The sequence below is a fragment of the Pinus tabuliformis genome, chromosome J, assembly GCF_031772625.1.
Source record: "Pinus tabuliformis cultivar Carrire ecotype Pingquan chromosome J, CPIR1, whole genome shotgun sequence".
NCBI classification, from domain to species: Eukaryota; Viridiplantae; Streptophyta; class Pinopsida; order Pinales; family Pinaceae; genus Pinus; species Pinus tabuliformis.
In genome coordinates this window covers 1,321,888,524-1,321,905,710 of record NC_142295.1, presented here as the reverse complement: position 1 = coordinate 1,321,905,710, position 17,187 = coordinate 1,321,888,524, and positions in this window count along the sequence as shown.

Sequence of the window (17,187 nt, the reverse complement as noted above, 5' to 3'; positions counted from 1 at the left end):
ATTACAAAAAACAAAGTAAACTATCAAAAGTCAACTGTACCGAGTACCCAGTTTTTTGTGGTAGGAAAAAATCATCAAATTTTGAAAAGTGTTGATTCAGAATACACCTTTTTCTGGAGCATATTTTTGACACTTTAAATTTTCTTATGTATCAAATATGAACATTTTTGTTAAATGTTATTGATTTTCATGTTGATTTTGAAATGTGTTGATGCAACATCAACCCCTTTTTTTAGAGGGCTTATTTTTGACACTTTAAATTTTGTAATGTATCAAGTGTGGATAATTTTTTTTAAATGTTAGTGATTTTCATGCAAATTTTGAAAGGCATCAAATTTTTTTTGACATACTTTTGACACTTTAAATTTTCTTATGTCCTAAGTATGCACAATTTTTTTAAAATATTGATTAATAACCATTTTTCAAGTTGCCTTATTCCTCTTCTTATTTTTCTTCTTAAGATATTTTTTTTATAGGGTTTTCCAAACATGTGTTTTTTGTTTTTCTTTGTAATGTTTTTTATAATGATTTTTTTTTTCTTTGCAAAGTTAAAAAATAATAACATTAATATTTTGAGGTTAGATTTTTTTATATATTTATATATCATTAAATAATACTTCAATACACATAAAATAATTGTCATAAAAATAATAATTTTAAATGCTCGGTAAAAGATACACATTTTTCATGTAGATATAATTAAAAAAATACGTATTTCAAGACCTTTTCGCTAAAAATGACATGTTAAATAATTATAAAAAAATTGAATTTAAAAAGTTGGAAAAATAACAAATTTTAAGAGATTTCTATGAATTTTACATCCAAAGATGATGGCATTTGATTTTTTTTTTTTTTTTTTTTTCCAAAAAATTGATTTAGATAAGTTTTAAAGTAAAAATTACAAAAAAATTGTGGAAAAAAATACAATTTGAAAGAAACAATAAACAAAATCCTTAAAATTCAAAATTAAAATCATTAAAAAAAGAATTAAAAAATTTATTTTCTTTCGAAAAAAACATTAAAAAAATTAAATTGAAAAAAAACCATTAAAAAAGTTTTTAATTTTGTTTGCTTGCTTTCTTTTAACTATCCAATCACGTATGAGTTATTTGTTTTTTATTTTTTGTCTTTTATTTTAGTTAATTTTTATTCTTTTTCTTAAATTGTGTTTTTTGGAAATATTTTCCTATACATTATTTTTTTTTGTTTTAAATTTTTATCTTTTATAACTTAATTTTATTTAAAAAAAAAATTATATGATTTTTTTGTCTTTATATATATATATATATATATATATATATATATATATATATATATATATATGTATGTATGTATATGTTTTTTTTGTCATGCTTTTCATTTCTTTGTAAGTAAGAAAGAGCTGTATTATATTATAAAAATATAAAGATTACATTTGACTTCAAACATGCTCAATTGATCAGATTCCAGGCCTGACCACCAGTTGTAGAGTGCCTTTCTAGGCTTTCTGCTATGATTTACTTTATTTTCCACACAAGCCTTAGACCCACTGACATTGACTAATTCAGTTACAAAATGAGTGATTGTAAGTTCCTCATCAAAACCATACATAGTGGAAAAATTGGTGACTATAGGCTTCTCCATGAGGTTTCCATAACTCTTACATGTAACTCGACTTTTGACACTTTGGACAAAAAGACCACATGAGACTGATCAGTTTGCGAGGTCCTCTTCCAGCGTGATGGGCATCTTTGGAGTGCATCTTGCTAGAGCACCCTCACTGGTTGGATGGTTGGTTGAAGCACCTCCCAATTCCCACTTGATGATGGGTGTGTTCTCTCTTCCTACCTGCGAGGATGCCATCTGACGCTTTAGCAGGGTGAAGTGCGGGGAGTCTATAGTAACAAATCACATATGGTGGACTATTTCGACATACACTGTGAACTTGTCATTGAGCTTGTCCAACTTTTCCTCCATGGCTTTCTTGGCTTGGATGTTTTCCTGCAAAGCCAAGCCCAAAATCTTCTTCATGTGCCAAGAAAGCTCAATAGTTCTTCTATACAAGTTTTCTCTGGATCTGATGATCCCTAGGTTGGGAATCCATTCAAACTGAGCATCAATTTACTTAGTGTTTGTTCTTTGTCTAATAGCCCTAGCTTGATTCTCCATCTTAGTAACCTTTTCACGGGTCTCTTTGGGGACAATGCTATTGTAATTTATGGTTTCCTACCTAGCAGAATCTCTTGTCCTCAGACACAGGTTGGCATGACTCCACCATTTCATATTGTGGCCTCTGTATTAGTTGGTGGAAGGGCCATTGCCAGGGTGAGGGGCACGGGCCATGCTGATAAGAGGGGAATTCCACAGGTGGAGATAAGCATATGGAGGAAGCTGAGGGTGTGGGAAGCGATGGTGGGGAGACCCTGAGAGTGAGGGGTGCAGGAATGATGGTGAAGAGCATCGGGCAAGGGGTATTCATAGGATGATCAAGATATGAGGTTATCAAGGAGAAAGATAGTGGTAATAAATCCATGAAACCTTGGTAGAGCAATGTAATCAATTCCCATAGAGGATCAACGGATTTCATTGGTACTTGGGTTGAGAAGGTGGTGCTTACCACCTTGAAACTTGATTGAGATCCAAGGAACCTTAGGAGAATTATGGGATTTGATGCTTTGAGTGGAGTTCATCACACAGATTTAGGGGGATTGTATGATCTAAGCAGGGGGAATCTATAGGCCTGTGGATGGATCATTAAAACTATTTCCCTCATTGTCCTGGACATTGATTACATCATAATCGTGGCAGAGGGGGCCTTCCTTGATATCCCTCCATGCAAGTGATTGTAATGTTTCCCCACTAGTTGTTCCTTCATTGGCGATCATGTCCACCGCGCCATTAGCTTTCCTTCGGACTGCTTGAAAGTGGTGCCCACTAAAGTCGTTGATGTGTTGCTGAATGTGGTGATGTGTTTTGGTTAACCTCCAATTATTAGTTACCTTAGTGATCATGGATTCATTTTGGAGTTTGCGAGTAGCCTAAGTTTCCAACACAGATTCTACTTCTGCGATCAAGGGTATGAAGTGCTACTCTTTTTCTATGGCCAAACCATGCTTCATGGCTTGGAGCTTTGTTGCATTGTTGGTGTCTATTCCTAATTTCTCGTAATCGACCCATAGAATCTCCCCCTTATGATTTTCGAACACACCACCAAATCATGTAGTGTGTGGGTTGCCTTTAGCGGCCCTGTTATAATTCAATTTGATCATGTTTTTTTCAAGTGGAGACTAAGTGTATGGAGCTCCAGGAGAGGGAGGCGGGGGGTAGGAATGGTGAAGAAGGGTATCCGAAGATCCATAAGCTACAAGATGAAAAGATTGGCTACACGGAGGGGGGAGGGCTTGCATGGAGGGGATCTTGGATATGGTTATAGTTTCTCAATGATCTGCCTGATCATGGTAAGAAGGTTGTCCCCTAGATTTTTCACATTCTTGAATATTCTAGCGTTGCACTCCTTCCAAATGACCCAACAAATGGCCCCTGGTAGGAGGTTCCAAGCCCAATCAACTACCAGGTGAGGGGAAATATTTGTATGACAATTGTTCAGGGTGATCTGAATTGAGGCCCTATCCTTGTTAGTTTTCCTAAATATTTCAGCCCCCCATTCCTAAAGATTATTTGGGTAGTCGTAGGTGTTGAAAAGGTGATTTATGGTCTCTTCCTACATTTCACACAGACAAAATCTAGAGGGACCTCTGAAGCCTCTCCACCATAGATTATCCCACGTGAGTATTTTTCCATGCATGACGAGCCATCTCTGGTGCTACTGCATATGTTTATAAATCACAATGTATGCATAAGCCTCCTTGAGGTTAAAGAGTCCTGCATAATTTTTTCCCCATATTAGCCTATCATCCTCTTGGTCCACTTGGATTTGGAGCTCCTTAAGGATCTCTTTAAAGTAATTCTAGTCCAAATTTTTGGGAAAGGAAATCCATTCTTGCTTATTCAACCATACTCTCCATCGACTACTTGGAGTGGTAGGAACCAATATTGAGCTACATGAAATTTTCCTTATGCTTGCATGGATCTCTGGAAAGAGGTGTGATGATAATTTCCAAGGATTCAAAGCTGCTGCAAGGCATCCTCCCAAAATAGGGAATTTTCCCCATTGTGAATCTCCTAGAAGATGTGCCCTTGAATTACTTCTATGTTTCTCCATGCTTGGTTCCATACTACCAAGCCCTAGGTTTGGCCTGAGATCCTGATGAGATCTTTGTGGTTGTGATTAGGAGCATATTTCACTTTCTAGATATGGCCCCAAGGGGTGTTGGGGTTATCCAACCATCTCCACCATGTTTTTTCCCCATGGCTTTCCCTAAGAGATCAGGATCCCTAAGGCCAAGCCAATTTGCGTTTTTTGGTTTGCAGAGCTAGTCCCATCCGACTAAGGCCCATTTATTCTTTGCTTCCGAGCCCCTCTAAAGGATGCTCCTTTGGATGTTGTGCATCATGTTTGTGACAAATTTTTGGTAGGTAAGAGATGAGAAAAAGTAGAGGGGCATGTCTTGAAGAAAAAATTGACCAGGATGAGACGCTTGACAAGGTTAAGAGATATGAATTTCTAGCTAGATAGTTTCTTCTGCAACTTCTTGAGGAGGTCCTCCTAGGTTGATTTTCTTAATGATTTGTTAGTTAGGGTAACCCCCAGGTATTTCGAGGGTAGGGATCAATTATAGAATTCAATGATTCTTATGATGTTTCTTTGTATGGCTAGAGGTTTATTGAAGAATATTTATTTATTTATTTCTGGCGATTAAGCGAGGTTCTAGATGCTTCAGAGAAAAGGTTTAGGATGTGTTTGAAGGATTCAACTTCCTCAGCTATTGGAATACCCATAAGAAGGGTGTCATCAATGAATTATTGATGGGTGGAAGCAGAGGATGAGTCATGTATCTTAAGACTAGTAAGGTTGTTGTTGATGTTGGAAGCTTGAATATATTGATCCAAGCCATCAACCTAGAGAACGAAGAGGAAGGGGGATAGATGATCTCCCTATCAGATTCCTCTCGAGGGGATAAAGGGTTGGGTGGGGGATCCATTAAATAGTATGGAAAAGAAGGCACCCGAAACCAGGGCCATGATACATTCAATACAATCCTGGTGGAATCCAAAGGCCTTGAGGATCTCTTGCATATATTTCCAACTAATTTTGTCGAAATATTTTGACATGTCCAGTTGCATCAGCATTCCATACTTATTGAGGGTTTTGAGCGAATGGATGGTTTCATGTGAGAGGACAATGTTGTCAAGTATCTACCCTCCCTCCACATACCCTGCTTGGTTAGCCGAAATCTAGAGTGGTAATAGAGACTTAAGTCTCTTAGCCATAACATTCAAGATGATCTTGTAGATAAAATTACAAATGGCTATTGGTCTGAATCAATCTGGAGAGTTTGCACCCTCTTCCTTAGGGATTAGAGTGAGGAAGGTTGCATTAAAATATCCTAGCCGGTTTTGTTAATCCTTGAGTCTTCCACCAATGCATGGACCTCTTCTTTTACGAAGGACCAACAAAATTTAAATAAGTCAATGGTGAAGCCATTAGGCCCAGGACCTTTGCTCGAGGGAATGGTCATCACTGCTTCCTCAAATTTTTGCATAGAAATTGTTGAAAATAGCAACAAGAAATGCTAAATATAGAAGTGCTAAATTTAATACTACGATAAATAGCATTTCGGGATACCTTCCTATTTTAGTTAGTCCCTGAACTAAAATAGAGAAGTAAAATTTTGAATTTGATCTTAGCAGCTGTTTGTAAAATAATTAATTAATTCACCATGAATTAATTAGTTGTAGAAAATCAAACATGAAGTATATGTGGGGACATGCAACAGTTTCTCCATTAGTTGAGGAATTTATCCATCAATTAAAGAGATAAGGATGAGTTGTAATATTGAGTTGCAATTAGTTGGCTCAATTAACTGAGTCAAGTCCAATTAGATTAATTCAAACAATTTGTTGAATTAATTGTGAGTTCAGTTAGTTAATGAATGCATGCATGTAACTGTTGCACTTTAGATAACTGAATATTCTCTCATAAATAACTCATGCATGTCAGTTCAGACAAAGACCCAGTTGAGATCAGATGGAGGGGCAGTGTACTATCAGTTGCTAGAATATTCCATTGTGAATATCTCTTGCAAGCAGAAGGAATTATTTCCTTGAGGATTGCATAGTTACTTTTTCAGTTTTTGTGAGTGTGATGAGGCCAATTCACACATGTGGCATCACTGGACCCCAAGAAAAACTGCGCAAGGAAATAGGAGGCTTGGAGGGCTGAGGAAAGGCATATCTCTTGTCTACTCAGTCTGTGAGCTGTATTGTTTGATTGCAGAGAGAATAGGAGAGCTTGAGAGCTAATTATTTCTGTAACTTGAACATATTTCCACTTGTATGATAATACAGAGATTGGGGTTTTAGGCTGAGGCTTTCCCTAGGTTATTTCTTCTGTGTTATGTGTGATTGATTTCTCATTCTCAATTACATGTGTTCTCAATTGATCATGCTCAAATTGATTAAGCTTCTGCAAAGTTTGTTGTAGAAGTAGATCTTGTATTTTGCTTTAATATATTGCATAATCTGTTGATCTACAGTGGGAATTTCTACATGGTATCAGAGCAAAGGTGATCAAAGGTGAAGAACAATATACAAGAAGGGAGAAGTTCGAAGTTTCAAGTTCTTGAATATAGAAATCGAGTTCTTATCACATCTCAATTTCACCAATGGCGTTCAACGGTTTAAGACTCAAATATGCTCTTGATGGCAGTTCGAATTATATAGTTTGGAAGAATCACATGGAAGCAGTATTAGAGGATAATGGTCTAAAGGACTTCATTGATCAAGAAGTCCCCAAGCCGACTGATGCTATTGAATTAGCAGAATGGAAGAAATGTATGGCTAGAGAAAGGATAATCCTTCTGGAGGGAGTTTGAGACCACATAGTCTGGAGTCTCCATGGGAAGGAGACACTGTTTTTGATGTGGAAAGCATTGAATATCTATATCAGAACAACAGTGATTAGAGGAAGATGGCGCTGAAAGACAAGCTTCTAAAAATCAAGTGTGAAAAGGGTGACCCAATCTCTACATATTTGAACAAGCTCACCACCTGCAGGGATGAGCTTGGAAGTGTAGGGATCACGAATACTGATGATGACATGGTGAGTCTTGCACTGCTTGGTATTCCTAAGAGCTGGCATAGCTACCAAGACTCAATTAATGGAAGAGAAAGACTACCAGATTGGGAACGACTTTGGTCAGATTTGATGCAAGAGGAGATAATAAGAAGCACTAGAGACAGATCCTCATCGAAGCAAGATGATGAGGAAAATCTAGCCTTAGTGAGTAAGGCGAGGAAAGGGAAAGGGAAGGCATTTTTGATGTGGAAAGCATTGAATATCTATATCATAACAATAGTGATCAGAGGAAGCTGGCGCTGAAAGACAAGCTTCTAAAAATCAAGTGTGAAAAGGGTGACACAATCTCTACATATTTGAACAAGCTCACCACCTGCAGGGATGAGCTTGGAAGTGTAGGGATCACGAATGCAGATGATGACATGGTGAGTCTTGCACTTCTTGGTATTCCTAAGAGCTGGCATAGCTACCAAGACTCAATTAATGGAAGAGAAAGACTGCCAAATTGGGAACGACTTTGGTCAGATTTGATGCAAGAGGAGATAAGAAGAAGCACTAGAGATGGATCCTCATTGAAGCAAGATGATGAGGAAAATCTAGCCTTAGCGAGTAAGGAGAGGAAAGGGAAAGGGAAGGCATCCCATCCCAATCTGGTTCTTCCCATGGTGGGAAGAACTTTGACAAATCAAAAGTGCGATGCTTTCATTGTCATTAACTGGGCCATTATGTGACGAATTGTCCACATAAGAAATCCAAGAAAGGTTCCTCAAAGGGATCTGATGTTGAGGCACTGGCCTCAAGTTTGAGTTGGATTTCTCACTTATCACATGCATGGTTTCATCTATGGTGGGATGTGTGTGGTACGTGGATAGTGGAGCTTCATTCCACATGTCAGGTGACAAGAATCTTTTCATTATCTTGGAGGAGAAGGATCTCCAAATGCGAATCGAGATGGGCGATGATGGAAAGTATCATGTTTCAGGTGAAGGTACGGTTGTGTTTCAGAGGGATCATGGAGCTCCCCTCACCCTGACTGATGTAAAGTATGTACCAGGTCTAAAGAGGAATCTTGTGTCTATTACTATGCTAGAAGATAAAGGCTATGATGTAGTCTTTAGTAAAGGAAAGGTATTCTTGAGGCATATCGGTACTGGACAAACAAAGCAAATTGGGTTTCGAGTAAAGAATATCTACAAGCTAGAGGTAAACGACTGTGCTACATTGAGTTCCCAAGCTGAGATGGTGTAAAGCCAAGATGTTGGTGACCTATGGCATAGAAGATTGGGCCACTTGCACCATGGAGCCCTGAAGATCATGCAACAGATTTCTATCGGACTACCCAAGGGAAAACTAGAGCAAAGGAATACATGCAAAGGTTGTACCTTGGGTAAGTATGCGAAATCTTCCTTTCTGGGTTGAGACAGTAGAGCTGGAGCAATCTTGAAGCGATTCACTCAGATGTTTGTGGACCATTCTCTACAGTCTCCACCGCTAAACAAAGGTACTATGTTATTTTTATTGATGATTTTTCTCGTAGATGTTGGATCTACTTTATGCAAAAGAAGGATTAGAACTTCTTGAGGTTTTGTGAGTTTAAAGCCTTGGCAGAGAAAGAATCTGGAAAGAAAATAAAAGCCTTGCGTAGCGACAATGGTGGAGAGTATGTCTCCAAACAGTTTAAAGATTTATGCGATGCAAAAGGAATTAAACAGGAATTGATGGAACCCCATAACCCATAGCAGAATGGGGTCACTGAAAGGAAGAACAGATCGATTGTGGGAGCAACTCAACTACCACTGAAATTTGTGGGTTAAGGCATGCAATACAACAGTATACTTGCAGAACAGAAGCCCACACCGTATATTGGGAATGAAGACTCCTATGGAGGCCTTTTCCGAGAAGCGACCAAATGTGAGTCACTTCCAAATCTTTGGATCACCAGTTCACTATCATGTGACCAAAGATGCCTGGAAGAAGCTAGATTCCACAATTGAGTTGGGAATACTTGTGGGGTACACGAATACACCCTACAACTATCGGGTGTACCTGCCTACCAGTCAGAGGACTGTGGTACGTAGGGATCTGAAGTTCGATGAGCAGAAAGCCATGCGATTATCACTTGAGAGGGAGCTCAAGTTGCATGTAGAGGAGGAACTTTCAGTTCCTAAGGAGGAGGATCCTCAGATTGATGCAGAGCAGCCGCATGTAGAGGATCCGGGAGTGGAGACATCCACTCATGCTGAGACTTCCAGAGATGGGAGGAAACTCTCAAGGGAAGCTGATAGGTTGATGCTGGATGCGCAAAAGAATGTGGGACAACCATCTTCTCAGCGCAGACAAAGGAGGTCGCTCGAGCAGTACACTCGGTACATGGCCCTAGTTGGGGAGTGTGTAGATACTGAACCTTCTTCATTTGAGGAGGTATTGCAACAACTAGTTTGCGTTGATGCAATGGTAGAGGAGTATGACTCTATCATTCGGAATAGTGTGTGGGATGTTGTCCCAAGACCTCAGGGTAAGTCAGTGGTGAGTTCCAGATGGATTTACAAGGTAAAGTAGGCAGCTAATGGCAGTGTTGAGAAACATAAGGCAAGGTTTGTTGCCCATGGTTTCCAACAGGTCAAGGGAATCGACTACGATGATAATTTTTCTCTCGTAGCAAGGTACTCATTGATTAGATTGATGTTGGCACTATCAACTCAGATGGAAGATCCACCAGATGGACGTGAAGATAACATTCTTCAATGGGAAGATTGAGGAGGATGTGTACATTGAGCAACCAAAGGGTTTCGAGACCTTCAATCGTGAGTCGCATGTGTGCCAACTCAAGAGGGCTTTATATGGGCTGAAGCAAGCACCCCGTGCTTGGTACACTAGGATTGACAGCTATTTCACCGGGTTGGGCTTCACCAAGAGTGAAGCAGATGTGAACCTTTACCACATCATGGTAGAAGGTAAACCATTGATCATTGTTCTTTATGTCGATGATCTGATTTTGACAGGTGATGATCAACTAATACAGTCTTGCAAGGAGGAGCTTGCAAGAGAGTTCGAAATGAAAGACATGGGTCTTATGCACTACTTTCTAGGCATGGAGGTGTGGCAAAAAGATGGTGAAGTATTTGTGTCTTAAGGCAAGTATGATAATGAGATACTCAGGTGTTTTCACATGGAGAAGTGCAAGCCCATGCAGTCTCCTCTAGCTGGGAATTTGAGGAAGGAGGATGCTACTTCATGTGAGGTAGTAGCTGCTACCTTTTATCGACAACTAGTGGGTTCACTTATGTATCTAGTGAACACACAACCCGAATTATGCTTTGTGGTGAACCAGCTGAGTTAAGCTATGGTTCATCCTACCATGTTGTTTTGGAAGGCAGCGAAGCATGTGCTGAGATACCTCAAAGGCACATGTCAGTTTGAATTGTGGTACAGATGGATAGAGGGAGTGATGCTTTAGGGCTTCACAGATGCGGATTGGGTATGGAGTCCATCAGATCGGAAGAGCACTTTTGGAGGAATCTTCAACCTTGGTTCAGCTGCAGTTTCCTTGTACAACAGGAAACAGAGGTCAGTTGCACTTATCTTAGCAGAGTTTGAATACATGGTTGCTAGTCAGGCTGCATGTGAGGCCATTTGGACGCAGAAGATTCTAGTGGGATTGTTTGGTCAGAGGATGGATCCAACCATGATCTACTGCGATAAGCAGAGTTGTATCAAACTCTTTGAGAATCTATTTTTTCATGATAGGTCCAAGCACATTGATATCCAGTATCACCATATTCGAGACTGTGTGGTCAAGAGGATTATGTTGTTGTTGTATGTTTCGACCGAGGAATAGGATGTAGATATTTTGACTAAGGCATTGTCAAAATGCAAGTTTGAGTTCCATAGAGATAGGATTGGGGTTACTGATAATCCCTTTCTTGTTGAGAGGGAGTGTTGAAAATAGCAACAAGAAATGATAAATATAGAAGTGCTAAATTTAGTATTGCTATAAATAGAATTTCAGGATACCTTCCTATTTTAGTTAGTCCCTGAACTAAAATAGAGAAGTAAAAATTCGAATTTTATCTTAGCTGCTATTTGTAAAATAATTAATTAATTCACCATGAGTTAATTAGTTGTAGAAAATCAAACATGAAGTCTATGTGGGGACATGCAATAGTTTCTCCATTAATTGAGGAATTTATCCATCAATTAAAGAGATAAGGATGAGTTGTAATATTGAGTTGTAATTAGTTGGATCAGTTAACTAAGTCAAGTCCATTTAGATTAATTCAAACAGTTTGTTGAATTAATTGTGGGTTCAGTTAGTTAATGCATGCATGCATGTAACTGCTGCACTTTAGATAACTGAATATTCTCTCATAAATGACTCATGCATGTCATTTCAGATAGAGACCTAGTTGAGATTAGATGGAGGGACAATGTACTATCAGTTGCTAGAATATTCCATTGTGAATATCTCTTGCATGCAGAAGGAATTCTTTCCTTGAGGATTGCGCAATTACTTCTTCAGTGTTTATGAGTGTGATGAGGCCAATTCACACATGTGGCATCACTGGACCCCAAGAAAAACTGCGTAAGGAAATAGGAGGCTTGGAGGGCTGAGGAAAGGCATATCTCTTGTCTACTCTGTTTGTGAGCTGTATTGTTTGATTGCAAAGAGAATAGGATAGCTTGAGAGCTAATTCTTTTTGTATCTTGAACATATTTCCACTTGTATGATAATACAGAGATTGGGGTTTTACGCTGAGGCTTTCCCCGGGTTATTTCTTTTGTGTTATGTGTGATTGATTTCTCATACTTAGTTATATGTGTTCTCAATTGATCGTGCTCAAATTAATTAAGCTTCCACAAAGTTTGTTGTAGAATTAGATCTTGTATCTTACTTTATTATATTTCATAATCTATTGATCTACAGTGGGAATTTCTACAAAAACCTCTCTGAGAAACATCGTTTTATGATCTTGATTTAGATGGTGGGGATGTTTTTGATGATTTCTTGAATAGACTAGGATATGTCAATTTGGGGTTCCTCAAGGATTTTACTGTAGAATCTATTCAATTCATCTGAGATCTCCTCATGTGTGTTGGCCATTATCCCATTTGGAATTCTCAGGCTAAGGATTCTGCTAGTTTTTTTTATGTTGGATCATGGAGTGATGAAAGAACCTTAAGTTTCTTTTCCCACACTTGAGCCAATGCACTCTGGATTTTTTCTTCCACAACTTTTATTCCTTCTTGGCCCTTTCCTCCCACCTCTTTTGCAAGTATTTTTCCTCCTCTTTCATTTGATTAGTGATACCCTAATAGATGATCCTTTGCTAGAGGTCATCCATTTTCTTTTCCAACTCATTTTTTCCCTTAATGATATTAACGAAGACTTATTTTTTCCATTGTTTAATTTTATTTTTTACATGCTTTAGCTTTTGTTGGAATTGGTACATTTGGGTACCTATTTGAGGAGGAGAGCTAGCCCACCAGTTTTTCATGTTGTTCTGTAATTCAGAATGATCTAGCCAAAAAGCTTCAAACCTAAAGGGGTGATTCCCAGGGCTACCAAGATGTGAATTTTCAGGGCTACGGTCTAATGGCTAGATCACAACTGGGGAAGGATTCGACACTCTATTTCCCAGGAGGAAAGGAAAACGTATTCAGAGATGAGAAATCTATCAAGTCGAGAGGCTATATTTATATCCCCTCCTCGTCTTTTGTTCCATGAGTAGGTTCCATTAAATTTCTGCACATCTACAAGACCCATCCTATCTACGGCTTCTTTAAAGGCTTCAACATTCTAACTAATTTTCTAATACCTCCTTTATTTTCTAATAGGTTGAGGATCATTTTAAAGTCCCCTCTGATGATTTTGTATGGATGGGGTATGTTATTGATTATTCTCATTACTTAATTCAATATCTGGATCCTCTCTTCAACTCTGTGAGGTCCATAGATATTGGTAACACATATTGTTTCTGAGGTTCCTGTAACTTTCAGTACTGATGTGATAGAGATTTTAGTTTCTATTGAGGAGATCAATTCATAGAGCGAGTCCTTCCATAAAATCAACTGCCCTTTGATAGTGCCACATGCTGCATTGTATAAGTATTTGTAGCATTTTCAACACTCTTTTTGCAAGGCTAAAAAATCTTCCATAATTAACTTTGTCTCATGGAGGAGCAATATTTTTGGCTTGATTGTTGTTATCCTTTGTTTTAGAAGTATTTCATTTTTGTAGGTTTTAACCCCGTACAGAAATTACCTGCATACGAATTCGAAAACACAGAAAATAAACAATGCGAGAGCATAACACATAAAACACATATACACAGAGCTTTTCCCCTAGATCCCAAAACCGGGACTACCAGCGTGATTTTTTCATTATGTTCCTTTCAATGTTATAATACATATTTATACATGTTGAAGCATCCAATACCATGGACCGAAAACCATCGCGTCCAAAAACATGTGCGAAATTAATGCACAAAACCATAGGTGGGTCTGCCCAATCTAACATAGGGTCCAAAACCAAAATTTTCCGGGGTAGTGCCCCGGACCCCATAAAGTGGGGTTACAGGTATGTCTCAAACCCCCTGTGACCCCCCTCTGCTACACAATCAGCGCAAAAAAGAGGGTCTCTGCCCCCCTTCTAACCCCTCGGTTAACTACGTGGGCTAGTTGTGGAAGGAATATAACACAACCCAACAATTTCCAAGGCCATTTAAGCCTATGATATTCCATGAGATGAAATTCATTGAGAAAGATGTGGAGTTAGCGTGAGTGATCTTACCTTGCCCTTGTTGATTATTATTACGCCTACTTCCTGTAGGAGTGGGCTTGTTGTTTTCCTTCCTTGCTTCCACCCTATTTCGTTGGGGTTGTATTGATCAGGTGTAATGTTAGACACAATTCCCTTGTTGGTGTTGGCTTCTAAATGTCTCCTTGCTATGGTCTTATTTTTCACTTCTTGAATTAGATATGCTCCTATTTTTTGGATGTATTCCTCTGGTATTGCTATTAGGCCTTGTTTTTCCCACACTTCTACTATCGTGTTGAGGTAAAATCCTCAACTATCACTTGTTCCTCTTCTGGGTCTTCTTTATTCTCCTAGTCCATGTCTACGTCTTCTAAGGGCAGACCGATTTCATTTAGGATTTGACTGGGAGTGCTCTCCCAGTTTTGTTCTTGGAGAGTAGGTTACTAATTCATCATTTCTCCCTCCCCCTCAATGATTTCCTATATGTTTTTTTATTCCTGTTCCTCTTGCAGGACTTCATATTTGTTTCTGTTTGATGGAGGCGTTTGACCTACTTTCCTTGATTTATTGTGTTGTTCCTGATTTTGGAGGCTGATTTGGTGAATCTTTGTTCTTTAATGTTTTTTGCTTGAGCATTGGCCTATTGGGAGACATTCTGGGGGTAGTCTCTGAAGAGGTGACCGTGATTGTGGCACTTTCTACACCTAAATGTTCTCATATTCTATGTTTTGAAGCCATACCTCGTCCCTGAATATTATCCTTATAGCCTCTAGAAGCGCCCCTGAGACATTTAGATAGACACAGATGTGGGCATATGAGACATAGTGGCCAAACCTTGTGCCCTTCGACATTTTGATATACTCTCCTATTTCACCACCAATACCTTTCAGCTTTGAGGGAAACTAGTAATCTGTGGGTAGAGGGTAGAGTCTTACCCAGACAAGAACCCTGGTGAAGTCTTCTTTTTCTTCTATGAAATTTTCTTTCCAATAGTGCATGTATAGTCCAACAAAGTTGAGGAAGTAAGGGCCACCCTAAAAAATGCAGTCTTGATCCTCCAAGAGATCAAATAATATAGTGAAGAAACCATTAGATCCTAGTTGCAACCTTATTTCACCCTTTGGGCGCCACTTGGTCTGTATCCATCAGTTTAAGGTTTTTTCTGAGGGCGAGATGCTCATGAATTTGCAGATGATGGCGTGTTCTTGCATGATATCTCTGTATGTCGCAACATTAGGGTCTTGTATTTCCAATACTAGTATTTTGTTCATTTTTGGCTTACAATTGTTGCTCGTCTGATTCTAAGTCTAAGGTGTCTCCTTGCTTCATGAAAAAGGAGGTTTCGGCCTCCTTTCCCTTACCCATGATGACATCCTGGAAGGAGGGGGCCTTTGGCCCCCCCTTAACACTACCATTGCATCACATAGAACGAAGAGATTGAGAAACCCTAGTAGAGTGTCGTGTTCAAATTCGACATTGTATTAGATAGCTCTGACCTATAGTATTAACAACTTATTTACTTCTTATTATTTTTTTAAAGTTCGTGTTTTTTGTTTTGTTTTAGTTTTAGTTTTTATTTTTTTTGTCATGTTTTTTTATTTTATTTTATATTTTAATATATATTTTTATTTACTTCTTATTATTTTTTTAAACTTTTTATGTTTATTTTTGTTTTTATTTTTATTTTTATCAATGTTTTAATTTTTTTTCATTTTCATTTATTTATTATTTTATTTTATTTTATTTTTTTCTACAGGGTCCATGTCAATCCTCGACTAACAACCCGATCCCATTATGTGTCAATTTGATAGTTAATTTTAAAGTTTTTGTTATAATGGATCGAGTTTGCTCCCACAATGTGTCAATTTCATGGTTGGTCTTTAAGTTTTCATTATAATGGGTTAAGTTCACCTACAATGTGTGTTAATTTGATGGTTGATTTCTAAATTTTTGTTGCAATGTGTCAAGTTGACTTAGGTTAATATTTTTAAATCGATATACTCTTAACATTTAAAAATGAAATTATTCTTGGTATAATGACTTTTTCATTCAAGTGTTCATTTTTAATGTTTTTTAGTCATAATTTTTTTCTATAATGCATGGTTGAAATATGTTGAAAACTTAAAGGTTTTATGTAGTCATGATCTTTTCTTTTAATTTCATGGTTGAAAAATTGTCAAAATTTTAAGGTTTTTCTCAGTCATGATATTTTATCTTTAATTCTATGGTTGAAAATAGTTATATAAGTATTTTATGTTTAACACCATGGCTGGAAACTGTTGAAATTTTAAGACTTTTCAGGGATGTGATATTTTATCTTTAATGCCATGACTGAAAATCATTGGAATTGTAAGCTTTTCCAGAGTCATGATATTTTATCCTTAACGTCATTGCTAGAAAATGTTGAAAATTTACCTCGAAAAAAGAAGAAGAAGATGTTATTCCAGCATCAACACTTTTTTGTTTTTAAGGTGATTTTTGCACAAAAAATCGGATTTTATTGCCATTTTAAAAAAATGTTGAAAACTTTACCAAAAAAAACGTTATTCCAACATGAACACTTTTCATTTTCGTGTTGTTTTTTCAGTTTTTTTTGGGATTTCTTAGCTAGAGTTCTCATTTTGAGTTTACAGTTCCCATTTGATAGTTTACATTGTTAAAATTAAGGTTTATTAATCTTTTGTGTTTATTAATTCCTTCATCTTATATTTTTAATCCCTTGGGTTTATAATTCATAAGGTTTCTAATATTAATCCCTTGGATTTTTAATCCCTAGCGTTTACAATATTAATCGTTTGGGTTTACTAAACCATTGAGTTTATAATATTAATACGTTGAGTTTATTAATCCATTGAATTTATATTATTGATCTCTTGGTTTTATAATATTAGTAATTTGTTTGGTTCATTAATCGCTTTGGTTTTTTAGAGTCATGATATTTTATCCTTAATGCCATTGCTGAAAAATTTTGAAAATTTACCTAAAAAAAAAAGATGTTATTCCAACATCAATATTTTTCGTTTTCAAGGTGTTTTTTGCACAAAAAAAATGGCCTATATTGGATTTTACTACATTTTTTAAAAAATGTTGAAAACTTTACCCCGAAAAAAAAAAAAAAAAAAGAGTTTATTCCAACATAAACACTTATTATTTTCGTGTTGTTCTTTTCTAGGTTTTTTTGGGGTTTCTTGGCTAGAGTTCTCATTTTGAGTTTATAGTTCTCGTTTGATAATTTACATTGTTAAAATTAAGG